This window comes from Mesocricetus auratus, unplaced genomic scaffold (genome assembly GCF_017639785.1).
Source record: "Mesocricetus auratus isolate SY011 unplaced genomic scaffold, BCM_Maur_2.0 Super-Scaffold_100018, whole genome shotgun sequence".
Lineage (NCBI taxonomy): Eukaryota > Metazoa > Chordata > Mammalia > Rodentia > Cricetidae > Mesocricetus > Mesocricetus auratus.
Window position 1 is genome coordinate 34,767,252 of NW_024429199.1, and position 25,520 is coordinate 34,792,771.

At 37.9% G+C, this 25,520-nt stretch overlaps 1 long non-coding RNA gene across 1 annotated transcript; it reads right to left on the minus strand.

Moving 5' to 3' along the window:
- Positions 1–8,851: 8,851 nt before the first annotated feature.
- Positions 8,852–13,994, minus strand: LOC121132800. The gene is made up of 2 exons (XR_005869426.1): positions 13,869–13,994; positions 8,852–9,121 (listed from the first exon to the last, which is right to left on the minus strand). It is a non-coding gene; the product is annotated as an uncharacterized LOC121132800 (long non-coding RNA).
- Between the last annotated feature and the right edge of the window lie 11,526 nt (positions 13,995–25,520).

Sequence of the window (25,520 nt, forward strand, 5' to 3'; positions counted from 1 at the left end):
GTGTAGTTAATATAGTTGGGTGCTTCATTATATTGATTAAGAGCACATAGTGTGAACACATATTTTTTAAAGTAAGGGCAAGTAGATTGGACTTCATCAAAGTTAGAACTCTTTATGTATCAACAGAATGAAAACACAACCCATGAGACTCATTTGCAATAAACTTGTGTATGATGTGTAGAATGTATGTGTGCTATATAATTGACATCCAGAATACAAAAAGGGTTTCTTAGATCCGACAATGGTGGGGGAAACACAATGCTTCAAAAGTAAGCAATGAACTTGAACAGATATTTCACCAAAGATACATAAATGGCCACTAAGCACATGTCTGTGCACAACATCACTAGACACATTGTGATGTCATTAGGACATCTGCCAACAGAAGAAACCTTTAATGAAGTTCACAGACAACACATTGTGCTTTACTGGGGATAAACGTAAAATGGTCTATCAGCTATGGAAGACTCTATGGTAGTTACTCAAAAAAATTTAAGCTAGAACTACATAGTATGGCAGAATCATTTCTGCATTTATACCTAAAAGAAGTAAAAAGAAAAAAGAAAAAGGGCTCAAATAGACCTGTGAATGATCCACATTCATAGCAGTATTGTTAGCAACAGCCAAAGGATAAATGCAACCCAACGGTCCACTTGCATATGAATGGATATAATGATAATAATAATAATAAATGTATTTATAAAAACTTTGGTTTTAGAAGGGTTTTATACTGTGACAAGGCTTGCCTAGAACTCTTTTACAATCCTTTCTTGCCTCTCAAGTGCTGGAATTCCAGGTGTAATCAACTAATGGGTCTCATGTAGTAAAATATTCTTTAGCCATAAGGAAGAACAAAGTTTTGATAAATGCCACAACATGCATTGATTCTGGAACATTATATTAAGTGAAACAAACCAGCCCACAAAGGCAAATCTGTGTGATTCCACTTATATGAGCTACCCAAAGATGTCAACCTTAAAGAGACAGTAAGTATATTGATGGTTTTCAGGAATGACAGGAAGACAGAAATGGAGAAATACTAAGTAATGGCAAAGTTTCAATTTAGGAACATAATAAGACCTCTAGAGATACATAGTGGCATTGGCTCTTCCATAGTATGGATACACTCAATGTCCCTGAACCATATGTTAAAAAATAGTTATGATGGAAAACTATGATGGAAACATGTACTTTGGTTTATTAAAAATATTATATTTTGCCAGGCATGGTGGTAGATGCCTTTAATCCCAGCACTTGAAAAGAAGAGACAGACAGATCCCTGTGAGTCCAAGGCAGACCTGGTATACAGAGTGAGGTCTCAGACACCAGAGCTACGTAAAGAGACTCTGTCTAAACACACATACATGCCCACCTGCACATGCGCATGTGTGCACACACACACTTGCACACACACACACACACACACCCATCCCATGTACGCACTTTTATGTGTGCGAATATATGCACGGTCCAAGCATCAAGGACAGCACCATGGCTATACCAAACACTAACTGTGATGCCTGTAACACAGTAATTTAGTCTTTATGTCTCCCATTTTCTTATCTACAAATATTGTAATTCGAATGTTTAAGTCATAAGGTTGTAAATTTTAGGAGACTGTCAAAAGAAAAATCCTAGAATGAATATACAAAATGTAGTTGTGATTACTGATATCATTTGCTTTGTTACCATAAGCAGTCTTTGATACCATAGGAAACAATACCTCTTCCTTTCCTGCATCCCACATAGAACATTGTTCATGTATCACTAAGGACTTACTGGCTTATGTATTTATGCACAAAGATGAATATATCAACTCATAATCAGTGGTTGCTTTTCCAACACCAAATATAAATCAGTATTGATTCCTTCAAGTTCTTGAAAAGGGCTACTTGAGCCAAAGACATACATTCATAGAGAGCTGGCAAAGCATTGCTTGGGAAGATCCAATGCAAGAAGAATCAAAAGGTATTTCTCTTGCCATTGGGTCTTTCTAACCAACCTGGAGAACTAGCCACAGCGTACAAAAGCACAAAACTGTTAGGGACACTGCCATGTAAAGAATACAAAGTTAAATAGATGGCAAAATCCCTTTGCCTATCAATGACCCAGACTGAAATGTGACACAAAGAACACAAGTAGTAAACCCTGAAAGAAGTTGGGGATACCCTACCAAGTGTCAAGGTAAATGTATAAGGATGCTGTTGGTTTTGAGTTTGGGATATAAGTTACAGGGTCTTTGCTAATTCTTTCCATTTTAAATGAAGCTATTTTAAAATAAGTCTCCACCTTGAAAATTCTGTAATGAAATATTAACATTCATGATCAAATAGAATGAGTGACTTCTGAAATGCACAGCATTTTCATGAGCTTTGCCTAAGAAATTTTTAAAACCTTGGATTATTGCTGACTTCTGAAATAGCCATCTATCAAAGTGAGAACAAATTATTTTAAGGATTATTTCCCTAGCAGTTTGAGTGACTCTTTTCCACAGATATCTTTTTCAGAACCCATACCCTAAAGCCTCATAATTCCATTAAATCAATGCACAGCTGGGCAATTCTTTCTTTGCTCACATTATAGTGATCCCCAGGGAATTTATGTAAATCTATGGAAATTCATTTTAAAGGCAGCACTCAGAATGGATGCATCCTCATTAACTAAACGATTATATCTACAAACAAGCTAAAAGCAACATGCCGGAGAGTTAAATTAAACTTTTCATCAAGAAAACTGAACCACTCACTCTCATATTGAAGCTTTATCTAAATGCCACCAAAACTGTAGGACCAAAGACTTTGAAGAAGTTCAAACAGATATCAGGTTGTAGGTCTGCCCAGCGGGCCTCTTGTGTTCCCATTGCCTTGACTCCACTGTGCCAATGCTAATAGAAAAAGACAGTAGCCTTGTAATATATGGAAAGAGTTGGATTAAAAAAAATAGAATGAACATTCCATGTCCTTCAAAGGACACTCAAGTCAACCCCAAGAAACTTCAAAGAAAAGTTAACAAATGAAAATACAGGCTATCGCATGTTAAAGAGAGGTTTTGTAGTTATTGTTCCTGCATCCAATCCAGCCTCTTTCCTTATCAGCCTATGAAATCACTCAAACTTCAGGCCTGGTAAACTGAGGGAAATAACAATTCTTGACAGTTTTATCAACTTCTCATATGACGAACCATACAGAGAACTTAGCCCAATGTTTGGCATATAGCTGGCATGCAAATGCCTTCATGTTGGGGCAAAAGTGGCAAAGCTACAGAAATGGGGAGCTGTCTCAGGGATCCTGTTGCTGTGAGGAGACACCAGGACCACAGAAAATCTTTTTCTTTTTAAATTTAAATTAGAAACAAGCTTGTTTTACATGTCAATCCCTAATCCCTCTCCCTCCCCTCCTCCCCTGCCCCCCACCAGTCCCCTTATCCCATTCCCTTTCTGCTCCCCAGGGAGGGTGAGCCCCTCCATGGGGAATCTTCAAAGTCTGTCATATTGGAGCAGGGCCTAGAGCCTCCCCGTGTGTCTAGGCTGAGAGAGTAGCCCTCTATGTGGAATGAGCTCCCAACATCAATTCATATACTAGGAATGGCCAGAGACCCCATAGATTGCCCAGGCCTCCTAGCTGACACCACATTCAGGGGGTCTGGATCAGTCCTATGCTAGGTTCCCAGCTATCAGTCTGGGAGCCATGAGCTCCCACTTGTTCAGGTCAGCTGTTTCTGTGGGTTTCTCCAGCCTGGTCTTGACCCCTTCACTCATCACTCCTCTCTCTCTGCAACTGGATTCCAGAATTTGGCTCAGTGTTTAGCTGTGAGTGTCTGCTTCTGTTTCTATCAGCTACTGGATGAAGGCTCTAGAATGGCATATTATCAGGGAAGGGCATTTAAGGTAGACTCTCCACTATTGCTTAGATTATTAGTTAGGACCATCCTTGTAGATCTCTGGACATTTCCCTAGTGCCAGATTTCTCTTCAAACCTATAATGGCTCCCTCTATCATGGTATCTGTTTTCTGACTCAATCTTCCTGCTCTCTCATGTCCTCCTCTGCCCCTCCTCTTCTCCCCTTCTCTTTCTCCTAACTCCCTCTTCCCTTCCCCCATGCTCCCAATTAGCTCAGGAGATATTGTGCCTTTCCCCATCTCCAGAGGACCATGTATGTCTCCCTTGTTTCCTAGCTTCTCTGGAGGTGTGGATTGCAGGCTGGTACTCTTACTCTATGTCTAAAATCCATATATGAATGAGTACATACTATTCTTTTTGTGAGTGGGTTACCTCACTCAGGATGGTTTCTTCTAGTTTCATCCATTTGCCTGCAAGTTTCAAAATTCCATTGCCCCGCCGCCCCCGCTGTGTAAATGTACCACATTTACTTTATCCATTCTTCAGTTGAGGGGCTTCTAGGTTGTTTCCAGGTTTTGGCTATTACAAATAATGCTTTTATGAACATAGTTGAACAGATGTCCTTGTTGTATGGATGTGCATCTTTTGGATATATGCCTAAGAGTGGAATTTCTGGATCGTGGACCACAGCAACTCTTTTAAAAGAAAACATTTAATTGTAGGGCTCACCTACAGTTTAGAGGTTTAGTCCATTATCATCATGATGAGAACCAAGGCAGCATGCAGGCAGACATGGTGCTAGAAAAGGGGTTGAGAGTTTGTACCTCTTGACTCACAGGCAACAAGAAGTTGTCTGAGACACTGGGTGGTATCTTGAGCATATATGAGACCTCAAAGCCCACCCCACAGCGACATTCTCCAACAAGGCCATACCTACTTCAGCAAAGCTACACTCACTAATTGTGCCACCCCCTTTGGGGCCACTTTCTTTCAAGTCACCACAAGAGCTAACTGGTAGATAAAATAATGAACTCCCCCACTCAAATGTTTTGGATTCTCTGGCACAGCAGCTCTCAACCTCTGGAGTTGAATGACCTTTATGCATGGGTCACCTAACAATATCAAAAAGCACATATAGCTATATTATTATTCATGACAGTACAAAATTACAGTTATGAAATAGCAATGAAAATAATTTTATGGTTGGGGATCAGAACAACTTGAGGAACTGTATTAAAGGGTTGAGAACCACTGGTCTAAGTGAAATCAGCTGAGACTATGCTGAGGCATTCTCAACAATACCTGCTAAAACTAGTCACAAGAAGCTGAAAGACCACAAGCAGGTTAACAAGGGTTGTCTGATGCAGAAGGCAATGCTGAGCATAGCCTATTTAGGTTATGAAACCTAGTAATGCAAATGTAGTCTTGATAAGATAATGTAACAAATACTACTCCATACTATAACGTTAAGTCTACAGGGCTAGATCCTTGGAATCCCATTAGTCATGATTAACACAGCATCTGTGTTAATTTATTAACTGGCTAATTTATGAGTTTACCCATACTTAAGTCTCTGGGGAAATAGGTTTCCAGATCCTATTCACCATCTTAATTCAGCCCTTTGCAAGAATATCTGGTTCATTAAAACTGGGTTTCAGGCACTGGGGTGGGGTTCAGTGGTCAAGCCTTTTCCTTGATATGTAAACTCCAGTGCTAGCAAAAAAAGAAGAAGTTCTCAGCTGCTCTGCATAACTGGGTCATAGCTCACACCATGAGCTGCCTCTTGTCTCCAGCTGTTTTCACTGTATTTCTTCTTTGTAAGAAAAGGGGCATCCCTTTGGAGTCAATGTGCCATTGCATTCCCAGCTTCCTCAAATCAAAATAACTTATTTACTCACAAAACCTGCACCTTCAGACCCTCTTTTCTCAAGTACAATTGACGGAAATCCAATTTGATTCCTATTTGAATGCTATCTGATCTCACCAAAGACAAACACTTAATGATAAAATATACTTTAGCTCCATGGAGTCCCCTAGATTATGAAGTCACGATAAAAACTGGTTAGGGACTGAAGTCACACCACCATGATTCCAAACCAATAGAAAAGCAAAGCATATTTAGAAACCTAATAGTTATAAAATAAAAAATTATCACATAAAATATAGACCAAATATCTAAAGAAATAATGAAAATTCAAAAGTGAGCAAAAACATAAAATTTTCTTAAAATATTAAGCAAATGTGATTTTTGTTATTGTTTTCTTTTGGTTTTGTTTTATTTTCTAAGGCATGGTCTCTCTGTGTAGCCTTGGCTGTCCTGGAACTTTCTCTGAATACCAGGTGGGCCTTAAACAAAGTTTTATAAAAAACATTTTTGAATAAAAAATACAACAGTAAAAACAATAATAACAAACTTTTTTTTAGTAGGATTAGCTTGCATCTTAGATAGAGTCATGCAGACAATTACAAAATGCAAAGGCTCCTCTGAAAAAGTATTAAATCAGACAGAAGAAAGAATGAAACACAGGAAAGAGCAGTTGCAGAGAAAAAGATAATGGCACAATGATACTACTTGTAACTGAATGAGGAACAAATTATCAATATTGAGGAAAAATTTAAAGGCAGCAAACATAATAATATGACAACACAATCTTCCACGTTGGTACTTGTATTAGGAGAAGAATGGATCAAGGCATAGTGGAATGTGCCCGTCATCCAAGCCCAAGGCAGATAGAGATTGGGAGATTGGGGAGATCAGGAGTTCAGGGCTGTCTTCAACTACATAGTGATTTTAATGTCAGCATAGATTAAAAAAGACCCCTTTTCACAATTACAAAGAAGCAAACATTTAAAAGGAATCATTAGAGAAAAAGAGGATGAAGGGGCGATGAGCATGGATTAGGTGTCCAGTTTAAGAAGCTGGAATGTGGGGTCCAACAACATAAACAGAGAAGCCAAAGCAGACATAAAGACAAGATTGCCAGAATAAAGAACTAAAATTGACGTGATCACATGAAAATGGCTGTAGATATGTGTATCTCATCCCATAGAGAAGGGAGATCTGTTGACCCTTATGGAAATCTACTACCTGTGTCCTCTTTAAGCAAGCCTATGGCAGTAGTGCAGCTGTCATAGATGTCTGTATAGGCTTTTAGAGGACTTGTGCCTTCTATTTTCTGTCCCTTGGAACAATCTTGGTGAATTGGTTGTAACAAGAAGCATGATGACTACTCTTCAGGAGGGGATGTGAGGAAAAGCCCTGTGCTGCATGGAATGAGGGAGCTAGGTTTGTGTCCCCCCATGTGTCCTCAACAAAACCCTAGGGACAGGAATGAGTTCTCCTGGACTCTCTGAACCTAATAGCACAGTCTGATGTTACCAAATAGACATAATCAGTGCCATGTGGAACAAAGAAATGATCTAGGTGTTTTACTTGAGTCTGCAACCTACAAATCATGAGAGGTAATGAAGCTGGTTATTTTAAGCCACTAATTTTTCCCAGCACGTTATCAGACAGCAAAAGACATAGGGGGCAATGAACAAGTTGATTTAAAAAACAAACAAACCAAAAAACAAAAACAAAAACAAAAAAAGCAAGTACCATCTCTAGTGACAAGGACTAAATACAGTTCCATAGTATTCTTTGTCTAGTGCGTGTCAGCCCTGAGTTTAATTGACAGCACTGAAAAGAAGAAACTAAGCAAAAATTAAAACACAAATGTAGAATATGTGTTTAAAAGGTAAGCAAATACTTCAATTGGGTACATTTCTAGAAAAAGTACAATTTACCAAAGAAAACTACTTAAGAAAAAAAACCAGAAAACTTGAGAAAATCTGTAAGTGCTATGTGTTCAAATCATTATTTTTAAAAAATCTCCCAATTTTCCTCAAAAAACAAGAACAACAGTTCCTACAGTATTGGAGGCAATTCAGCCATCACCCATGAGCTCACACCTCTTCCAAAATAAGTAATAACAAAAGTCTTCCATGTTTTATAGAAAATTTATCAGACACTGAGCCACAAACAATAGATGAAATGTATTTTTCTGTGGAAAAGAAAGAGTTTAAAGACATTTTTTAAAGAATGTATGAATCTCATGCCACAAATTAAGGATAGGAAAAAAAGGAAAATCTCTCTGGAAAATAGGCAGAAAATTATAAATTCAGTGTCATTAAGTTGAACCCAGAAATGTAGTAAATGATACTATCATGAATGTTAGATTTATGCCAGTGTGAAAGTGGCTTGTCCTTAGAATATCTATCAATTTGAATTTAGCCCATTAACTTTTAAGTTGAAAAAAAGAAAATAATAAAATTGCAGCTATGGATACCTTCACAAGATCTACACTAAACTGGGGCTGTTGATGCCCTTCTAGGGAAGCAGGATGTTACAGGCAGTTAATGACTGATACGAGATAGGCAGGGGAAAGGAAAGAGGAGAGGAGATGGGGGAGGGGATGGGGAGATAGAGAGAGACATTTTATTCAGTGGTATAATCACTTGTATCTAGACTATGCTCTCACCTCTGTTCCTGCAAATAGCCCTAATAAAACTCAATGGGTCACAAGAGAAAAAAAAAGGAGACATGATGCAGGAATTAATGAATTTTAGGAAGGCCAGCCTCATAAGATATATCTACACTACAACCTCTGCATCTATAGCTCAAAAACCACCAGTGGAGAATGGAAGAAAGATTGCTAAGAGCCAGAACAACAAGAAGTCTCTCCTAGAAGTGGCTAGATAGTCAAGACTGGAACAATGGCAATATTAATAGACATGCTAACACCAACAAGAAAGGAGGGGGGAATTTCATGGGGTCCGACCTCTAGACAAAAAACAAAAACAAAAACAAAAACAAAAAAACAAAACAAGCAAAAAAAATCTATAGGTAACTAATGACATTTTTTAGCTTTCTGTGTGTGTAATTTTATTGTCTTGAAATACTGCTTCATTCCATGTGGCTAAATTACTAATTATATTTACAATAAGTAATATGAAAGAATATAGAAAAATTTAACATTGAGAATGGTTTTAATAAGAAAAGTTTCCCATAGTCTCGAGAATTTGAACAATTGGCCCAAGTTAGTGGCGCTGTTTGGGAGGTTCAGAAGATAGAGCCTTGATGGAGTGGGTCAATGGGGACAGATTTAGAGTGCTTATAGTCTCACCCCACTTCATGTTATGTTCTTGCCGGCTTCACACTTGCACTTCAGACTGTGAGCTGTCAGCTTAATGTCTGGTACTTGCTGCTATGCCTCCTCACCATGGCAGACCTTGACCGCCTGGAAACAGAAGCACAAATAAACTCTTTCTTCCATCAGCTGCTTTTTGTCCTAGTGGCTTAACACAGGGTCTTAGTCAGGTTTCTGTTGCTATGATAACCATCCCCACCACAAACAACTTCCAGGTCAAAGTCTATCATGAAGGGCAATCAGAACACTGACTCAAGTGAGGACTCAGAGGCAGGCATTGAAGCAGAAGCCATGGAGGATGGAGGCACTCTTAGTAGTTTTCACCTCATGACTTGCTCTGCCTGCTTTATTACACAAATGAATACCACCTTCCCAGCTGTGACTGAAGAGTCAACCATGATGAAGAAGAGTGTTGTCATTCCAGATGAGAAAATCTCATTATCTCATTTAATCTGTGTGTGTGTGTGTGTGTGTGTGTGTGTGTGTGTGTGTGTGTGTGTGTTTAGAGAGAGAGACTTAAAATAAACTTGAATTGAATTGAATTCACACAAAAAAGAGCTGTCCGGTGCCACAGGATCCCAAGTGAACAGGACAAGTTTGTTTTAAACAATATTTTCCTCTAACAGTTTGATATGGTTAAAAATTATGCCCATGCCTAAAAGTAGTTTAAAAAAATTAGTCTCACTTTTATGACATTATCAATTCATGTATTTCTGGGAAGCAGATTAAAAGTCTTGTAATTTAAACCCTTATCCTAGAAATTCTAATTTCCAGGGTTTTACAGTCAAAATAATTCAGCATCTGTAAATTATACATTTGAATAATTTGAATAAAAATCCCTCAATTAAAAAAGCCATGCAATAGTTTAAGGCTGTATATTAAGAGAGCTAAATAGCCATCCGGGAAATGCAAATCAAAACAACTCTGAGATACCATCTCACTCCTGTCAGAATGGCTAAAATCAAAAACACCAATGACAATTTATGCTGGAGAGGATGTGGTGAAAGGGGAACACTCCTCCACTGCTGGTGGGAGTGCCAACTTGTTCAGCCACTTTGGAAATCAGTGTGGAGATTCCTCAGAAAAATGGGAATAAACCTACCACAAGACCCAGCAACTCCACTCTTAGGCATATATCCAAAAGATGCCTATTCATACAACAAGGATATCTGTTCCACTATGTTCATAGCAGCATTATTTGTAATAGCCAGAACTTGGAAACAACCTAGATGCCCCTCAACCGAAGAGTGGATAGAGAAAATGTGGTACATCTACACAATGGAGTACTATTCAGCAGAAAAAAAAAACAATGGAATCCTGAGATTTGCAGGCAAATGGACAACACTAGAAGAAACCATCCTGAGTGAGGTAACACAGTCACAAAAAGAAACATGGCATATACTCTCTAATATATGGATTTTAGACATAGATCTGGGGAGTGCCAGCCTACAATCCCATGGCCAGAGAGTCTGGGAAACAAAAACTTCATTCAGTGGCTGATGGAAGAAGAGGCAGACTCCCACAGTTAAGTACTGAGCTGAACCCAAGAAAGCCAGTAACAGAGAGGGAGGACTGATGACCAAAGGGATTAAGAGTGGGCTGGTTTAACCCCCAGAAACAGCTGACCTGACAAAGGTTAACTCTTGAAAACCAGGCATCAGCCTGGGAATACAGTATGGGACAGATCAAGACCCTCTGAATGTGGGTGTTAGTGAGGAGGCCTAGGTAATCTATTGAGCCTTGAGCAGTAGATCAGTACTCATCCCGAGTATACACATGGACTTTGGACTCCCATCCAACAATGTGAGATGCACTCTCACCCTGAACTCTTGGGGAAGGGTTTAGGCCCTGCCCTATATGAAATGACAGACTATGGACACCCCATGGAGGGCCTCACCCTCCCTGGGGAAATGAGGGGATAATGGGGGGGGTTGGGGGAGGGCACGGGATGAGGGGAGGGAAAGGGAGAGGGACCTGGAACTGACTTGTGAAGCAACCTTGTTTCTAATCTAAATTTAAACTGAAAAATAAATTTTAAAAAAGAGAGCTAAAAATCTCACATATAGATAGCTTCTTCTATATATGTGAAAAATTTAACATATACATGATGTCAGCAATAAATGAAAAATTGGCTATGTAATTTAGGTATATTATCACAATATAAATTTGTTATTTAAATCTAGTTAAATAAGTATTACTATAAAGACATAAACACATAACACTTATGTAAAGAGTTAAGTTAGAAACCAGTGTTCAGAGTATATTACTGTTTCATGGAAAATGAAATATTACATGATGCTTGAATTTTACATTTAAACCTAATTTTTATGTGTATGAATATGTGTGCCTCTCATTATGTAACATGTGCACAGGTACTCACAGAGGACAGAAAATAGTAGTGGATCTCCTAGAGAAGGGGGTACAGGCAGTTGTGAGCTACAGAATATGAGTGCTGGAAACTGAACTCAGGTCCTCAGCAAGAATAGTAAGAACTCTTAACTGCGGAGCTCACTCTCCAGCCCCTGAAGTCTAAAATTTTGTGACAAAGAATATGCAGAACATAGTATAAACGTTTGTTCAATCGTGATGTCATCCTTTATTTTTCTAGCCATTTTACATAATGCATCAACAGTAAATGTAAATGGTCCCTAGTTTGAGAAAAGAGAGTGAGAACAAGATGGTGAGCCAGAACAATAAAGAAGATGGAGAACACTAATTTCAGTATGTCTTCTACTAAAGAATGCTCTTTGTCTAAACGCATAGCGGCATTGCATCTGATTATCCCCTTTCTGGAATTCTGTCAGACATCCTGCATACAATTCTGGCAGCACTATATCATGTACTTGGTTTTGTTTTCTAATTGTTTAATTTTCCAAGAGATGTCACTCAACAAAGTTCCATAAACATTCTTATACTACTCTTGAACACCATAGATTTCTCCATACACAGACATCTCAAATGCAATGTGAGTTTAACTGAATCACTGCCAGCAGCTAAATTTACTTTATAGTCACAAACTTTGCCAAAAGAACAGAACTTGAGAGATGGAGAATTACTGCAGTTTGACTGAGCTGTGCCTCTAGGTGAAGACAAACTGATGTAATACACCGAGAACAAGCCCTTGGTGGAGGTTTACGTTCTTCCATTGGTTAACTTAGGGAGTCACCTGATTGTATCAGATCATATGATACTTGCATCCAAGACCCTTCTGTGATCACAGTTCTTTGGTGTTTGTGATTTTACAGTGTTTGCTTAGTCTTTGCTCTTTCAAAGAACTGTATTTAGAGAATAATGGAATTGAAACAAAAACAAGCAGAGTTGAGAAAGTAGCCAGTATTGCACTCTGAGCTTAAGATTTTTAAAATATATTTATCTATCTGCTCTTTTAAAAGATGGTATAACGTAGGTATGACTAAGACCTTCTCAGTTAAAATCTATTGTATTAAATTCACATAATTTCTTCTCTGTATATAAAAGACAGCATTTCCTAATTATATAGGCATGATGCTTTCATTAAAAGAATTAATATGCATTTTATATATTCTATCAAACAGTATTCTCTAAATTCTGCTTTTAAAATGATTTTTGCAAGATTTAAGGAATCAACACTTCAGCAAGTCAACAATTCAGCTGTCATAACATACAACTCAACTGATTCAGAAACACACAGAAATCCTGTAACACATTCTACATTTTTCACTATTAACTTAAAACTTCCCAAGACTTGAAAAATATTGTATTCATGGGGAATATTCAATGCATAACTGAAATAACAAAATTGTATGCATTGGTAACTTTTGGCAGGTGATTTGAAAGGACTGACTATTACAGACACCAGACTCCATTCTCCCAAGGATCCTTTGTTTTTACTCACCACCCTCAACAAGAAAACCTTAACTCAATTCTGCAAAAATCCCTGAGGTTATGACCTATGACCCATTAGGTATAAGATACACACAACCTAAAGCTTCCTATAAAAAATCATGTATGATGTTGACAACAAAAGGGGTATGAATGGTCATAGCTTCCTTTATTAAGATGTTTAATGTTGCCAAGTTACATTAAAAATAAAAACCTGTGTCATATTCCACCTTAGCCTCTGAAGAGCAAGGTGATTATTACAATGCCTTTTCAAATTACTCCTATCTCAATTCTAAAATGATATATAATATATAGGTATAATAAAAAGTACTAGATGAATGGAAACAAATAGGTTACAGAAAACAATGAAAAACTTTACTTTTTCTTAAAAACAGCATAGTTAGTTTTAAGATTTTCTTAAGTCTTGAATTAGCAGACCCACTTCCTTGTTCTCTAATAAGGATTTACATTTACATGGTAAAATTGAGAAATATTTATTATAATAGATACCATATAACATGGGGAGCCTCACACAGATGAATAGACACAGATTAACATTTGATTTCACATTGACTGCAACAGAAGGCCTTTAAATATCTATATGAGTTTTCTGCATTTTTTACTGAAATTAAGATTGAAGCATCAGTCCTGTCTTTTACAATACTACTTCAAAAGACAAACAAAGAAAGCCTAGCTAGATGACTCTCATTTCAGTATTTTCTTCCTGAGCTAGCTAATAACCTACAAGACATCAGTAATTCCTTTCTTTCTCAAATTTTAAAGGTGTTTTCACTTTCCTTGGGTGTCTAATAAATGCAAAACATTTGGTATTCTGTGTTTTTCTCTGAGCTGCCCATCCCAGACAGGAGGTTCATTTTGCCTCAAATCCCAGTGCACACATGTAAACACGAATTCTCAGAACAAGGCAACAAGTGAGAGGCAAGGTTAAAACAAGGACTCAGATGGTCTGACTCACAGTCCAGCCTTCACCCCTTACAGCTTGCTGCTTCTCTTTGTCCTCTTTGCTGAGAATCAAGACACTTGTTCCTGAGCAGGGTGTTTCTGCTGCCAATTCACTTTCTACCGCATTATGCAATGAAGTCAGAAGCCAGAGCTTGTGACATCAATATAGGTTGCTATGGTTACTCTTTCCATAAGTACTACAGGTTCAGTGTAGGCTCAGAAAGGGGAGGACTTCAGTAGAGAAGCAAACTAACGAGCATTCTCAGCTTAATTTACAACAATAATTGGTAAGGAAATCTTTTCCAAACAAGCCGTACATTTTATATTGATACATTATCGTTGAAATTATTTCTCTAATCTATTATTTTAAAAAGAGATTTCTGCAACAGAAACAGCATTGCCAATGACTTTCCAAATAACACACCTCCATGATCCACGTCCAAAATAAATCTCACTTCAATATAACAAATTATATCACATACTTTGTTCTTACAGAAGTCAAGCTGTGTATGTGTGTGTATTACCAGTTGTGCATAAATTAATAACCTAATGACAACTCAGTTTTCCTACCACCTGAATTATAAAATGGCCTCAGATTTGCATACATGACAGCAGTTTCAGAACAGAAGTCTATTTTTAACAAAAGTGGTTTTATAAAGATCACCTTTTGATTCTATCAATTCACCCTTATTTTCCTAAAATATTCACCTAGTGCCACAATTTAAATATTTACTCAAGGAGGGAGATTTTGTTTAAAAAGAATCCTACAACTTCACATTTTTAAGCCTGAATTTAAAGCACAGCAGGCAGTAATTACAGACACTGGCCTCCTTTCTCCCATGGAGCCTTTGCTCTTACTCACTTACCATCCGCAAGGAGAAAACGTTAACTCAATTCTGCAAACGGCCCTGAGGTCAGTGCTGGGGCTACAACCTGAGGCCCATTAGGAGGAATAAGATACGGGCAACATAAAGCCTCCTATAAACCATTCTTACATGTTGATAATTATAACAAAAATGCAGAGCCATGTGCCAGGCAGTATACTTAATTTATAACCACCTTCCCATAATGAAGGCCAGCAGTATTATCTCTACAAGTAAAACTGAAACTCGAAGAGGTAGAGTAGCTAACCCAAAATTACATAGCTCCTTAGAAATACAGACAGCACCCTAATTCAGGGCTGAGTCCAAATTTTTATGATGTTTAAGCAGAATTTAATGACAATTTCCTATTGCTATGATAAAATTTGAAAACAGTGCCATGACAAAATTAATCAGGTGAAGAATTCACCAGTGCAAAAAGCATTCTATAACTTTTCTATTCTGATTACTGAATGCATGTGGTGGCCTATTTTCCTATTTATAACAATTGCAGTATAATGTGTGTTTTCCTAAAGATACTGTTTTATACTTCAGATAGAGCATGGAAATGCACAATCGGGGAGAGCATAAGCTCCTCAACAGACGCTGGAAAAATACATACAAAAAAAAAGCAGCACAGACATCCATTCTTACACCACACATAAAAAGCAACTCATGATGAATTAGAGATTTAAACCTAAACCTAGAAGTCCTGCGAGAAAAGATGAGAGGCCTTTGGGGTCCAGTGCCTGAGCTGACCCTGTGTTGAGGCTTCACCTCTGACAAACTGGTTCTTTCCCTGAATCTCTGGACAGTCTCACTCAACAACTCCCACAATGCAGCTTCATGGCTGACTATGTCTTCCTCCTAGGAACCTAATTTTAAAAGACATAACTTTCTCTTTCTTTTTCCTCCCCCCATTTCTGTCATGCCAGGTGCCAAGATTTAAAGCTTGTCTGCCTTGCTTTTCTCACAGGCTCCAATCAATTGTGACTCGTGTTTCAAAATCAAATAAACAAATGAAAAGTTGGGGGCAAAACTCCTTTGTATTGTTCTTAGCAATGCGTTTTTCAATTGGACACAAAAGACATGAGCAACAAAATCAAAAACTACTTAGAGGAGGAGGTACAGATATTTGCATATATCCAATAAGCATGGCTATCCAAACTATATACCATACAACTCATTTGCAAGAAGAGAAATAATCCAGTTAGAAAACAGGCATAAATACCCGACTAGACATATAAAGACCTATATAATGGTCAGCCGGTATATGAAGAGACATTCAACAAGGTCAGTCACCAGAGAAGAGCTAACCAAAGCCACAGTGAGTTTTTTGCCTTTCTCCATTGAGAGTCGGCAGTGAGAAAAAAGTCAAAAGATAACATGTGTTGCCAGGATATGGATAAGGGAAATGTGTTTATACTGTTTGTGGGAATGTAGGTTGGTACAAGCATAGAAATCTATGGCTGGTCCTAACAAATTAAAAATTGAACTAATATATCGTCTAGCAATTACAATGCTAGGCATATTTCCAAAGAAAATGAAATCTTTATCTCATAGGTAAATCTCCACTTGCATTTTCATTGCAGCATTATCTACAATAGGCAAATACAAAACAACTTAATGCCTATCAACAGATAAATGGATAAAGAAAACCAAGGGTAGGGATGTGTGGGTGTGAGTGTGGGGGGGGGGATTGGGGGGGGGTTGGGTCTAAGAAGGCCCAGACACAAAGCCTAGTGGAATTTCCTGAGCCTGGCTAGAGTTTGGAGACCTGTCTCCCAGCTAAAATATCTGCATAGGAGTGGCTCAGCAAAACTGCCTCTGCTCAGCTACTGCTAAGGTGGTGGAATATTACTGGTCCTTACACCTCACCCTATCCTGAAGTCCCCACCCACTTTCCCAACGCTATATAAGCACATGCCTGTTACAATAGAGGGAGACTCTGCTTAGACAGGTCTTCTTCAAGACTCAGTGTGGTTTTCTCTGGTGACTAGGATGGTGGTCTGGCTCATCCACACTCACCATTCAGTTCACGACCAGCTGGACCAGCCCTTCCCACAGCCCTGACTTTATTTCTGCAAAAACACAGATGAACCTGAAGGGCATCATGCAAAGTAAGCCAAACCAGACACAGAAAGACTATTCACTCATGTGCAGACACTAAGAAAACTATTTATTCCTAGAGCCCAGTAGAAGAGTGGCTTACCAGATTGTGAAGGATAAGACAAATGAAAGCATACTGGTCAGACTGGACAAGTTTTCAATCATAAGTCAATTCAGGCCTGGAGAGATGGCTCACTAGCTAAAATGTTTACTGCCATGTAAAAGTATGCCCTGTATATCATGTAAAAAAAAGCTTCATATAAAAAGCATGAAGACCTGAATTCATTGTCCAGTGCCCACACAAGACTAGGTGCAGCCACATCCATGTGTAGTCACAGAGCATTAGAGGCAGGGACAGGTAGACCCTGGGGCTTGCTACTCAGCCTGTCAGCTGAACTGGTGAGTCCAAGGTTCTCTACCTCATACACATATAAAGTTGGGGAAGCCTTAAGGCTCCATAGCATGTATGTTGACTATAGTTAATAATAATGACTCATGCCCTGGGAAATTGTTTAGGCATGTTCTAAATGGTCTCATCACAAAAGTAAATAATGACTATGTTATAGGGGTTGAGAATGGCAATGTGCTAGCTAGTTTTATATCAACTTGATGGAAGCTACAGTCATCTGAAGGGAGAGAGAATGACAATTGAGAAAATGCCTCCATAAGATCGAACTATAGGCAAACCTGTAGTGCATTTTCTTGCTCAGTGATCGATGTGGGAGGCCCCAGCCCATTGTGGTTGGTGTCACCCCTGGGATGGTGGTCCTGAGTTCTCTAAGAAAGCAGACTGAGAAAGCCATGAAGAGCAAGCCAGTAAGCAGCATTCTTCTATGGCCTCTATATCAGCTCCTGACTCCAGGTTTCCACCCTGCTTGTTTTCCTCCCCTCACTGCTTCCTTTGTTTTTATGGAAGTGTGAGTAGAAATAAACCCTTTCCTCCCCACTTTCTTTTTTGTCACAGTGTTTTATCACAGCAGTAGTGACCCAAATTAAGATAACAGTCACTTTCATTATTCATGTATTTGTAAACATATATGAAAACATCGCAATGTGTAACCCAAAATGTCACTTCATCTGTCAATCATATCTAAATAAAGCTGGGAAAATGTTGGCTCCATAAGTTTTCATGGAGTTACTTTAATATTCTAGTATGCTCCAAACTGATATACAATCTTCAGCTCAAATAATAAGTTATATTGTAACTTATGTCACTGATAACTATTAATTCAACAAACATTAGGTCTCTATCATGGATCAGTTACCATGCTAAATGTTAGATATGAAATTACAGGCATCTCTGAAATGTTCTTCAGATAAAGGAGCATATATTTCACAATCAGAAAAAAATGCTAATTAAATGACAAAGTAAAGAAACATCCAATTGCAGTAGGGCAACAGTCCCTCGTCAAGTGTCTGCCCTAACGCTTCCTAAGGTATATCACTTATAGACTTGTACTATGGAATATCTACAACATGACAGCTGTGACATCTCAGGTCTGATCTGATCCAAATACTTTAGATACTCCCCAGGCCAGAATGTTAAAATTGAACTCCTTGGCCTGGAATTCCAAGCATGGGAATCCTACCCCAGTCTTTGTTCTGTCTTATGGCCTTTCATTTCTCCTGTAAGAATCACCTACCACATCAAATGGATGACTTGTCTCTCCAAAAACACTTTTGCTTTCACTTTTCAGCCGCTCTGCTTTGGCCAACCCATATCCTCCATAGACTTTCCCATTCTCTTCCTTGCTGCTTCTCAACCTTTAATACTACAAGCACCTTGGATTCATTACTGGGTGAACAGAGGTATTGGTCTATTGTTGTAGAGTTGTATATATATTCATCTTCTCGACTAGACTGTGATCTCCTGAAGAGAAAAACCTTGTAAGTCTACCTCAATATGTATATATGTGGTGTTTACTAATGTTTATGCCTCATTTCAGGGCAAGCAAAGTTTATTCCATATGTTTAGAAGCTAAATATTTGCATCCTTTACTGTATGAATATGATTTCTTCTGATCATGACATTGAGATACTTGTACTTGGTTCAGTAAAAACTCATGAGTAATAAATTTCAAGGTAAGAGTTTGCTACCTGGCTACACAGAAGAAAAAAATAATTTTCTTGAATTTTAAATGACTTTCAATAGATATTGCAACCAAAGATAGTAAGAACTGAAACTTGTTTGTATTAATCAAAATTCTTCCAGTTGCAAAAGATAGAAACTTAGCTTACAATTAGCTTAAGCAAAAATGAAAGATGATTCATTAGTTTAATTTGAAGGCCATGTGTAGATCTGGCTTGAGTCACAGCTGGATTCATGGAGCTTAATGGTATTAATAGGTTGTACTGTCTTTTCTCCAAGGGTTCATTTTACTTTTTATAGCTGTAGACAGATCACCTGTGTGTGGTAAAGACAACACTACCTATGATTTCAATTGTATGTTAAGCCAGCTGAGCACATTGATTAAATAACAATCTTTCTACCTATGTTTATCATTTTCTCATCCACCATCACCCCAAACCCATAGTTTACGGGAATTTTGAGGGGTGGGAGTGCAAATGAACCTTGAGTAGTTTGTACACATAACTTAAAAGTTACTGTATAACAAATAAGGATACCCACAAAGTCAGCCTAGGCACAGAATATTGTGCCACAGTGGTAGGAGACAAGATGGACTTGAAGGAAGAAGAGACCAGCTAGAGGGTTTTTACAAAAGAATGAAGAATGTATAGGAACCACAACACTTTTCAGAAGTGTAAGAGAAAATCAGGAAAGCCTTTTGGGTTCTGAATCATTTAGATTACTTTCATTTGCATCCCCCGATATTCATTGTGCACCCCTATATGCCAGGTGCCCCAGTAGGCACAGAATTAAATAGAATATTTAATCTTCATATTGGGGAAGGCATACTTATAGATAACTGATGATTCTAAGTATAACATCACAAAAGTCTGTGGGGAGGATTCATAAACAATACAGAGTGATAATGTACATAGTGGAAGCCAATGAGATGAAAATTATGGAAGGAAACTATGAACAGAAAGAAGTTAAAATAAAATCTCTTATCCATATTCAAGCTGCAGTTGATAAAATAAAGCATCTTGAGAGCAAATCCCAGGTCTTTCTTTGGGCAACAAAAATATTACGAATAAAGAAAATAAATATATTTGAATGCTTATTATGGGAAATCCATTGTCTTGTGATCTTCCCATGTATTGTTGATTGCAATTTTCAAAGAAATTCTGTGAAACAAGCATTAATATTCCTATCTTATACATTACACGAGGACACCAAGACACAGAAATGTTAAACAATCATCCAGGAAATACTGCACTGGTTTTTTTTATCAAGCTGATCCAAGTCTAGAAGATCTTTACTGATATATTATAGAAAATATTTTCAGAAGTTATATCATTCCTTGTAAGGCAAGGAACAAATTCCATTTCACAGATCTTCTCAGAAACCCATGCTCTTTGAATGTGTAGCCCTTTGCCTAACATACACCCAACCTCATTCCCTTCCAATCAGTTCTTCTTGTCAAAGGCACCAGGAGAGGTACTGTTTGTCAAGACAGTGAATAGGAAGGACCAGAAAAAAAGAACATAATTATAGAATAGAATAGAGTTTTGTACTAGCAAAAGAATCTTAGTGATCCTATTCTGGATTCAAAAGAGAACCCAAAAACAGAAATGATGACGTTCTACACTCTAACACCTCAAGATGCATGCAGCCTTAGGTTCTTAATGGCAGAGTGCTTGCAAACCATGTGTGAAGTTCTAGGTTCAACCCCCAGCACAGAAGACAGCAAATAAAAAGCAAATTAAAACAAACAAAAGCTCCACAACAACAAAGCAATACAACGTTAGTTTGAAATAGTGTCTTTAAAAAGACACCAAGTTAAAATGTGGTCATGAGAATCAGTTCTAATCTAATTACTAACAGCATCCTCTAAAGGGGAGAGCTTTAGGTGCAGAAACTGATGTGCCCAAGGGAAAGATTGTAGGAAGGCATACATCAGGAAAAGACGAAGGCAGAAACCAGTGTGATGCAATGACTAATCCAAAATTTCCAGAAAACCACTAGAACCTAGAGGGAGGCACGGAGCAGATACCCTCAGAGTCCTCATTAAGAGCCAACTCTGAAAATACTTTATCTTAGACGTCTACCTTCTAGAATTGTTAAATTTTATTAAAAAGAAAAATCCTAAGCCACTTTCAAGGCATAAGGAAAGGTCTAGCACTTTGCTTCATGGGATGCTATGCCATGTCATTGTACTAGCTCAAAGGGAACAGCTGGATGGTTTAATGGCCTCATGGGAAACAGTTGCAAATATTTTACAAAGGTATTACATCCTGTGTTTTATTACATGTTCTCGTCTTTTATTAAGAGAATTTTTTCTGAAAAAATGCTTTTCTATCAGAAACCTGATAATAGATTCATAATTGATCACTAAAGGTTTTTATTCTTAGCATCTGAGACACATCTAAACACCCAGAATGACATCTATCAGCTCATAGGTTAAAATCACACTAAAACATTCCCAAATATTGAGTTTAATTTTTAATAACCATCAATAATTCATCCAATGGCTAATTGAATGGCTTTGATGGGAAGCATGATAACAAAGAATTACTTGAGATTTTGAGAAAAAGACAAACACATGGCATAAAGTTATATTTGACATATGTATTTATAACTGTAACACCAAAGAATGTACAAAACTATAACACTGAATACTTATTATATTCTTAAGTAAATTGGTGATGTGAATAGGACAGGTATTCCTTTTAGAGTGGTAAAATGATTCCATATAGTACTAATAGGGTGGATTTATGACCCTATGTACTTGTCAAAACTCATAGCATGGGAACAATAAATCTAATTAAGTGCAATTTTTAATTTAAACTATTTTGGCAATAAACATAAGGAAAACTCAGTCGGGTGGTGGTGGCACACGTCTTTAATTACAGAGACAGGCAGATTTCTGTGATTTCAAGGCCAGACTGGTCTACAAGAGCTAGTTCCAGAACAGCCTCCAAAGCCACAGAGAAACCCTGTCTTGAAAAACAAAACAAAAGCAAAACAAACAAAAAAAAAAGATGAGGAAAACTCAAGATGGAAGGCAGAATGTGATCAAACTTAATTGAACTGGAAATGTATAAAATTAAAGGAATTAAAGGAAAACATCACATAGTCATCTCAATAGATGAGGAAAAAGGCCTTTCACAAAACCCAATATTTTCATGATAAAATTCCTAGACATAGTAGGACCATAGGGAACATAGTTCAACATATAAGAGCTTTATATCTCAAGCCCACAACAACTGTATACTAAAGAAAAACTTGAAGTAGTCTCATTAAAATCAAGAATAAAACAGAGCTCTCCATTAACTTCACTCCTTTCAATACAATGTGTGTCTATTTCTATACATTCCTTTTGTGAGGTTTGTTGCATGGTATGACTTTGGCTCCTGACTGACACGACGCTTTTCCCTACAAAGCGGGAAAAAAGATTATAAGATTACTCAAATAACCTTGCAAATGCATAAAATCTGTAAGATAAAGGCAAAATAAATTATCTGTTTATAAACTGTACCCAAGATGATAAGTTTGCTCCTCATGGTGAAGTGGGTAACTCATGCTATTTTTTATACACACTAAATCTGAACAATAAAGTAAATGGATGAAATATGGTATACAACAGTTTTCTTGCTGCTAGCATGACAGATTATATAAAGAAAATACTAGCCATCCACCACATGGTGATGGGGGGAGTTTTGGACATGTATATGATATACATTCTTATTTCATACCTTTGCCAATGCAAGGGCAAAGAAACAGTGGCACCCAGTATGACTAAGAAAATAACATCTACATTGTTTTTCCTAATACCATGTCCTAATAAAAGCAACTGGAGCTGGGCATTGGTGGCACAAGCCTTTAATCCCAGCACTCTCCAGGCAGAGGCAGGCAGATCTCTGTGAGTTTGAGACCAGCCTGGTCTACAAGAGCTAGTTCCAGGACAGCCTCAAAAGCCACAGAGAAACCCTGTCTTGAAAAAACAAAACAACTGAACTGAACCCAAGGAACCCAGTGACAGAGAGAGAGGAGTGATGAGCAAATTGGCAAAGAATGGGCTGGCAAAACCAGCAGAGACAGCTGATCTGAACAGGGGAGTGCTCTTGGACCCCAGACCGACAGTGGGGAGGCCAGCATGGGACTGATCTGGACCCCCCAAATGTGAGTGTTAGTGAGAAGGCCTGGGCAACCTATGGGGCCCTGAGCAGTGGATCAGTGTCTATCCCTGGTATACAAACTGTCTTCATGTGCCTATAGCACAAAGAGAGATGCTCTCTCAGCCTGGACTCTTAGGGGAGTGCCTTGACCCTACCAAGAGTAAAATGACAGACTCTAGATATCCCCTATGTGGAAGGATTTGGCAATAGGGTGGGAGGGAGGGGGGAAGGGGAGTGCGGGAGGAGGGGAGGGAGAGGGAACTGGGATTGACATGTAAAACAAGCTATTTAAAATTAAAATAAAAAATGATAAAAAAAATTAATCTCCTTAAAAAAAAAACAACATCAACAAAAAAAAAAAGCCATTGGGAATCATTGGCAAAGGATTGATTCCTGTAAATCTATTTTAAAATGAGCATATTTATAGCATCATGTAATATGAAAAATTATCTAAAAAAACAAGAAGAAAAAAAACAAGAGAAACCGCAATGATAAGATGTGACACAGAAATTGACTAAAACTGCTAGCTCTTAACAGTCAAATCTGAATTTTTTGAACAAAAATAAATAGAATCCAAAGTAAAAAATAAATATGATTCCATAAAACACAGATAAATAGTTTTTAAAAATTGGAGAAAAAGACAAATATCCCATGCAATATTTTTTTTTATTTTTTCCTCTCCTCTTTTTTTAAAATTTGAATTAGAAACAATATTGTTTTACATGTCAATCCCAGTTCCCTCTTCCTTCCCTCCTCCCCTGTCACCCACCAACCACCTATCCTATCCCCTTTCTGCTCCCCAAGAAGGGTGAGGCCTTCCATGGGGGATCTTCGAAGTCTATCACATCATTTGGAGTAGGATGTAGGCCCTCCCCCATGTACCTAGGCTGAGAGAATGAAATGGACTCCTAAAGTACACTAGGGATATTAAGTGTGCAGGCTATGGAGCATAAGTCTCTGCAATTCAAGTATGGACTCCACATATTGACTTTCTTCCCAAGAATATAGTATTGAAATGGGGAAAAAGTATAACTTCATGAAGAGTAATCTCGACAAATGGTAGCTCACAGAGACAATCATGGTAAAACATAAGTAGTAATGATTCATGGTGTCAGGACAAAGAGTTGGTGTTATGTGCTGAGTACAGCACTTTTCCTGTTCCATTTTCATTCAGAAGCTCTACTACTCCTGTCTTACAATGAAATAAACATCAGACAACTCCCATATGAGGGTCATCATGTAAAGTATTTGACCACTCTTACTCAAAACTATTAAGATCACCAAGAAAAAAAAAATACTGAATAACTGTTCTGGCCAAAAGGATGGCCCAATGAGACATGGTAACCAAATGTAATATTGTAACTTTAATTTGCAACAACAATCTACAGACCAACAGATACATTTCTTGCTTTTAATAATCAAAAATTAAAGCTGTCACAAATTGCATTGACTTCCTAGTGACACAAATCCAAGTAGACCATTCTTTCCAACAACAACAACCAAAAAAAAAAAGTCTCTGTATCCTCTTTGCTTAGTTTGTTGTCTATGAAAGGCAGAATTCACATATGTAGTGTTTTTTTCAAGAATATCTTAGTAAACTTCTTTATATATGATAGAATTTATGCAACACTTGCTTTTTTTTAGAAGAAAATAAACCGTAATAGGAATCACTAAAGTACATATTTAAATAAATGCAAGTTCAGAATAGTTGCATGGAGATTTTTCTATCTACTCTCACAAAGCTGCCCCTTCTCTTCATATAATAAAATAAACATTCCTTGCTGGCTCAAATCCTGCATATAATCTAGACCGGGACTAGACAGCAAAGATGAAGCAGGGAGGTGAGACTGAGCAGCAGTCGCTGTGGCTGAGCTTGCTCTACCCTACAGCGTTTGAAAACTTCTTTGTCTTGATGTTTCCATCTCTGCTCAGCTTCCCTCTGTACATCCCATTGCATACATACCATGCTTCTCCCTCTAAGTGATCTCAGGTCTAAAAAATCTGGTATCTAGGAGTACTATATGATGTGGAAGTCCTGTATACATGTCAATAAAGCACTGTTGGCTAATAGGGAAGCAAGATAGGTGGGACTAGGAGTCTAGGGGGACTCTGGGAAGGAGAAACACAGAGTCACGATGTAGCTGCCATAGGGATAAGAAGTCCGAACCCTTTCTCTGGTAAGAGAAATACTTAGATGGGTTAAATACTTAAGTCAAAGCTAGCCATCAAGAAACAAAGAAACGGTCAACAGCTTCATAATTAATACAGCATCTTGTGTGTTATTTGGGAACTATAACGCAGCAGAGTCCAGGTGACTGGTAGGGAAAAACCAAAGCGGCAGACAAGAAAAAGGCTTCACTCAACAACTATAAGCATAGCTTAGAAACTTATGGTTATATCTTATGATGATTTCCCCCTTTTCTCAGTTCCCAAACATTGCTCTTGTCACATAT